Here is a 6,000-nt window from a genome sequence, read left to right as displayed (position 1 = left end):
ACGACTCGACGGAAAGACTTCCCTGTAGCCTTTGGCGTCTCCTGTCCACGTAGAAATCGCTCCGAATCAAGTTTCAACTGAATTTGCTTGGCTTATTCTGTCCACTTAGTAAGCAATACCGTCCCTCGCCATTACATTCCGCCGCAGCGCAAGCCACCTAGCGCCGCTCTCGGTCAGCTGTGCCCCGGTCGATCATCCGAAACCGAGCGACGTCGGCGGGATCGCGGGTGTTGTCGGCATTTGGCGATGGAGACGCGGGGCGAGTTTGAGTTCCGGAATCTCAGAGGAACGAGCTCGCGGTAACTGCCACGCTCGGGAAGCCGAGCGAGAATAGGTCACCGTGGTCAAGAACTGTATGAAGGATGACAAAGGAAATAAGTGCAAAGCGTGAAGTACCCGTCTCAAGCCAATCGTCAGCAGAGGAAGAAGTGGTCGGCGGGGTAGACGACGCGCAGAGCGTTTGGATAGCGTGAAACTGTAGTTATTTGTCTTTGGAGGTTCAAATTTTTTTTCCTTTTCAGGTAAATTCCAAAGTTAAAGAATAAAAAACTCCAGCCGGGGGATCCATCCCCCCCGACCGCGTTTTTTTTTCCCCTGGTCCCGGCCGCTCCGCGAGGCGACGTTCATCACCAAGGTTCGGACGCGGGCGGCCCTCGGGCCAGGGTTTTGCAGGGACCAGGAGTGTAGGAGGGAACCTGAGAGCTTTGAAGGGGACCCAAGAGTTCAGGAGGGGAGCCAGGAGTGCCCCAAAAGACTCAAGAGTTGAGGGGGGGACCCAAGAGTGCCCCAAAGGACCCAAGAGTTTTGAGGGGACCCAGGAGTGCCCCAAGGGACCCAAGAGTTTGGGAGGGACCTAAGAGTGCCCCAAAGGACCCAGGAGTTCAGGAGCGGACCCACCCAGGAGTTCAGGGCAGGACCCGAGAGCTTTGAAGGGGACCCAAGAGTTCTGAGGGGACCCAGGAGTGCCCCAAGGGACCCAAGAGTTCTGAGGGGACCCAGGAGTGCCCCAAAGGACCCAAGAGTTTGGGAGGGACCTAAGAGTGCCCCAAAGGACCCAGGAGTTCAGGGCAGGACCCGAGAGCTTTGAAGGGGACCCAAGAGGTCAGGAGGGGAGCCAGGAGTGCCCCAAAGGACTCAAGAGTTGAGGGGGGGACCCAGGAGTTCAGAGGGGACTCAGGAGTGCCCCAAAGGACCCAAGAGTTCAGGGCGGGACCCAAGAGTTCTGAGGGGACCCAGGAGTGCCCCAAGGGACCCAAGAGTTCAGGAGGGGACCCAGGAGTGCCCCAAAGGATTCAGAGTTCAGGAGGGACCCAGGAGTGCCCCAAAGGACCCAAGAGTTTGGGAGGGACCTAAGAGTGCCCCAAAGGACCCAGGAGTTGAGGAGCGGACACACCCGGGAGTTCAGGGCAGGACCCGATAGCTTTGAAGGGGACCCAAGAGTTCAGGAGGGGACCCAGGAGTGCCCCAAAGGACTCAAGAGTTCAGGGGGGGACCCAGGAGTGCCCCAAGGGACCCAAGAGTTCTGAGGGGACCCAGGAGTGCCCCAAGGGACCCAAGAGTTCTGAGGGGACCCAGGAGTGCTCCAAGGGACCCAAGAGTTCAGGAGGGGACCCAAGCGTTCGGGAGGGACCCAAAAGTGCCCCAAAGGACCCAAGAGTTTGGGAGGCACCCAAGAGTTCCGGGGGGATCCAAGAGTTCGGGGGGGGACGCAAGAGTTCCCCAAAGGACCCAAGAGTTCAGGGGGGGACCCAGGAGTGCCCCAAAGGACCCAGGAGTTCAGGGGGGAACCCAGGACTTCTGAGGGGACCCAGGAGTACCCCAAAGGACCCAAGAGTTCAGGAGGGGACCCAGGAGTGCCCCAAAGGACCCAAGAGTGCCCCAAAGGACCCAAGAGTTCAGGAGGGGAACCAGGAGTGCCCCAAAGGACCCAGAGTTCAGGAGGGACCCAGGAGTTCAGGAGGGGACCCAAGAGCTTAGAAGGGGACCCAAAAGTTCAGGAGGGGACCCAGGAGTTCAGGATTGAACTAAGAGTACAGGGGGGAACCCAGGAGTTGCCCAAAGGACCTAGGAGTTCAGGAGGGGACCCACCCAGCAGTTCAGGGTGGGACCCAGGTGTTCAGGAGGGGACCGAAGAATTCAGAAGGGGACCCAAGTTCAGGGGGTAACCCAAGAGTTCGAGAGGGGACACAGGAGTTCAGGGGGGGACCAAAGAGTTCAGGAGGGGGACCAGGAGTTCAGAAGAGGACCCACCCAGGAGTTCAGGGGGGGGACCTAGGAGTTCAGCGGGGGACCCAGGAGTGCCCTAAAGGATGCAGAGTTCAGGAGGGACCCAGGAGTTCAGGGTGGGACCCACCCAGGAGTTCAGAAGAGGACCCACCCAGGAGTTCAGGGGGGGGACCTAGGAGTGCCCTAAAGGATGCAGAGTTCAGGAGGGACCCAGGAGTTCAGGATTGAACTAAGAGTTCAGGGTGGGACCCACCCAGGAGTTCAGGAGGGGACCCACCCAGGAGGTCAGGAGGGGGACCTAGGAGTGCCCCAAAGGATCCAGAGCTCAGGAGGGACCCAGGAGTTCAGGATTGAACTAAGAGTACAGGGGGGGACCCAGGAGTGCCCCAAAGGAACCAGGAGTTCAGGGGGGGACCTAGGAGTGCCCCAAATGACCCAGGAGTGCCCCAAAGGACCCAAGAGTTTAGGGGGGGACCCAGAAGTTCAGTGTAGGACCTGCCCAGGAGTTCAGGGTGGGACCCACCCAGGAGTTCAGGAGGGGACCCACCCAAGAGTTCATGGCAGGACCCAGGTGTTCAGGAGGGGACTGAATAATTCAGAAGGGGACCCAAGTTCAGGGGGTAACCCAAGAGTTCAAGAGGGGACACAGGAGTTCAGGAGGGGGACCAGGAGTTCAGGAGGGACCTACCCAGGAGTTCAGAAGAGGACCCACCCAGGAGTTCAGGGGGGGGACCTAAGAGTGCCCCAAATGACCCAGGAGCTCAGGAGGGGACCCAGGAGGGCCCCAAGGGACCCAAGAGTGCCCTAAAAGATCCAGGAGTTCAGGGGGGGACCCAAGAGTGCCCTAAAGGACCCAAGAGTTTGGGCGGGAGCCAGGAGTTCCCCAAAGGACCCAAGAATTCAGGGGGGACCCAGGAGTTCAGGAGGGGACCCGAGAGCTTAGAAGGGGACCTAAGAGTTCAGGAGGGGACCGAGGGCTTAGAAGGGGACCCAGGAGTGCCCCAAAGGAACCAGGAGTTCAGGAGGGGACCCAGGAGTGCCCCAAATGACCCAGGAGTTCAGGGGGGAACCCAAGAGCTCAGGGGGGGACCAAAGAGTTCAGGAGGGGGACCAGGAGTTCAGCGGGGGACCCAGGAGTGCCCCAAAGGATCCAGAGTTCAGGAGGGACCCAGGAGTTCAGGATTGAACTAAGAGTACAGGAGGGAACCCAGGAGTTGCCCAAAGGACCCAGGAGTTCAGGAGGGGACCCACCCAGCAGTTCAGGGTGGGACCCAGGTGTTCAGGAGGGGACCGAAGAATTCAGAAGGGGACCCAAGTTCAGGGGGTAACCCAAGAGTTCAAGAGGGGACACAGGAGTTCAGGGGGGGACCAAAGAGTTCAGGAGGGGGACCAGGAGTTCAGAAGAGGACCCACCCAGGAGTTCAGGGGGGGGACCTAGGAGTGCCCCAAAGGATGCAGAGTTCAGGAGGGACCCAGGAGTTCAGGATTGAACTAAGAGTACAGGAGGGACCCACCCAGGACCTCAGGAGGGGACCCAGGAGGGCCCCAAAGGACCCAAGAGTTCGGGAGGGACCCAAGAGTCCAGGAGGGACCCAGGAGTGCCCCAAAGGACCCAAGAGTTCGGGCAGGAGCCAGGAGTTCCCCAAAGAGCCCAAGAATTCAGGAGGGACCCAAGAGTTCAGGGGGGGACCCAGGAGTTCAGGAGGGGACCCACCCAGGAGTTCAGGAGGGACCCAAGAGTGCCCCAAAGGATCCAGGAATTCAGGGGGGGGACCCAAGAGTTCAGGAGGGCCCCAGGAGTGCCCCAAAGGACCCAAGAATTCGGGCGGGAGCCAGGAGTTCCCCAAAGGACCCAAGAGTTCGGGAGGGACCCAAGAGTTCGGGCGGGAGCCAGGAGTTCCCCAAAGGACCCAAGAATTCAGGAGGGACCCAAGAGTTCAGGGCGGGACCCAGGAGTGCCCCAAAGGAACCAGGAGTTCAGGAGGGGACCCAGGAGTGCCCCAAATGACCCAGGAGTTCAGGGGGGCCCCCAAGACCTCAGGGGGGGACCAAAGAGTTCAGGAGGGGGACCAGGAGTTCAGAAGAGGACCCACCCAGGAGTTCAGGGGGGGGACCTAGGAGTTGCCCAAAGGACCCAGGAGTTCAGGGGTGGACCGAAGAATTCAGAAGGGGACCCAAGAGTTCAGGGGGTAACCCAAGAGTTCAGGGGGGGACCCACCCAGGCGTTCGGGGGGGGACCCAGGAGTGCCCCAAAGGATGCAGAGTTCAGGAGGGACCCAGGAGTTCAGGATTGAACTAAGAGTACAGGGGGGGACCCACCCAGGAGTTCAGGGGGGGGACCTAGGAGTGCCCCAAAGGATCCAGAGCTCAGGAGGGACCCAGGAGTTCAGGATTGAACTAAGAGTACAGGGGGCGACCCACCCAGGAGTTCAGGAGGGGACCCAGGAGGGCCCCAAAGGACCCAAGAGTTCGGGAGGGACCCAAGAGTGTCCCAAAGGATCCAGGAGTTCAGGGGGGGACCCAAGAGTTCAGGAGGGCCCCAGGAGTGCCCCAAAGGACCCAAGAGTTCGGCCGGGAGCCAGGAGTTCCTCAAAGGACCCAAGAATTCAGGAGGGACCCAAGAGTTCAGGGGGGGACCCAGGAGTTCAGGAGGGGACCCACCCAGGAGTTCAGGAGGGACCCAAGAGTTCAGGAGGGGACCCAGGAGTTCAGGAGGGACCTAGGAGTGCCCCAAAGGAACCAGGAGTTCCCCAAAGGAACCAGGAGTTCAGGAGGGGACCCAGGAGTGCCCCAAATGACCCAGGAGTTCAGGGGGGAACCCAAGAGTTCAGGGGGGCCCCCAAGAGCTCAGGGGGGGACCAAAGAGTTTAGGAGGGGGACCAGGAGTTCAGGAGGGACCCACCCAGGAGTTCAGGGGGGGGATCTAGGAGTGCCCCAAAGGATCCAGAGTTCAGGAGGGACCCAGGAGTTCAGGATTGAACTAAGAGTATAGGGGGGGACCCAGGAGTTGCCCAAAGGACCCAGGAGTTACCCAAAGGACCCAGGAGTTCGGGGGGGGACCTAGGAGTGCCCCAAAGGATCCAGACTTCAGGAGGGACCCAGGAGTTCAGACACTGAGGGGTCAGTGGGGGTCAATGGGGAGCAGTGTGACAAGATCAAAGGGAACTGGGGTGAACTGTGGTGAACTGGGGGCGCTGGGGTCAGGCTCTGCTTGGTTCCTCCCTTTGACTCTCACCCCAGCGATTCACGACGCCTCCGCCCTCACCCCATCGGCCACCTGCCCCCAGCCGCGCCGCATCCGATCGGCCGACACGCCCTCAGCCGCCGCCCCCAATTGCTCCGCCCGCCTGGCCGAGCTCCTCTCGCAGGTGACCATCGCTCTCACCTGATTCGTCAGTGCCTCTGAAGACTCCGCCCAGTCCCGCACAACCCACCTTAAAGCACGGGGCGGGGGGGCAATAAATAAAGCGATGTTACCACAATGCGAGTCCGTTTGTGTAACCCCAGCCTCGTCTGGTTCTGAGCGCGTCTGTCAGACGGCTGCTTTGCTCTTACGAGTTCACTCCTGTGCGATTCTGATGGCGAAGGGCCATGCAAGATAGAAGGGTTTGTTCTGCCGGGGGTGACCACCTGCCCCCCCTTGTCCCCGTAAAGCAAAGGAGCGTGGTTTGTTGTTTCCTTCCAAACGCGGCTGCCGGAAGCCGCGCGGGCAAAGGGCGCGGGGGTCCCGGCGAGAAGGCGAGCGAGGGTGCGGAGCGGGCCAATCAGAGGGCG

Source organism: Patagioenas fasciata, chromosome 21 (assembly GCF_037038585.1).
Source record: "Patagioenas fasciata isolate bPatFas1 chromosome 21, bPatFas1.hap1, whole genome shotgun sequence".
NCBI lineage: Eukaryota > Metazoa > Chordata > Aves > Columbiformes > Columbidae > Patagioenas > Patagioenas fasciata.
This window is presented reverse-complemented; position numbering follows the sequence as displayed.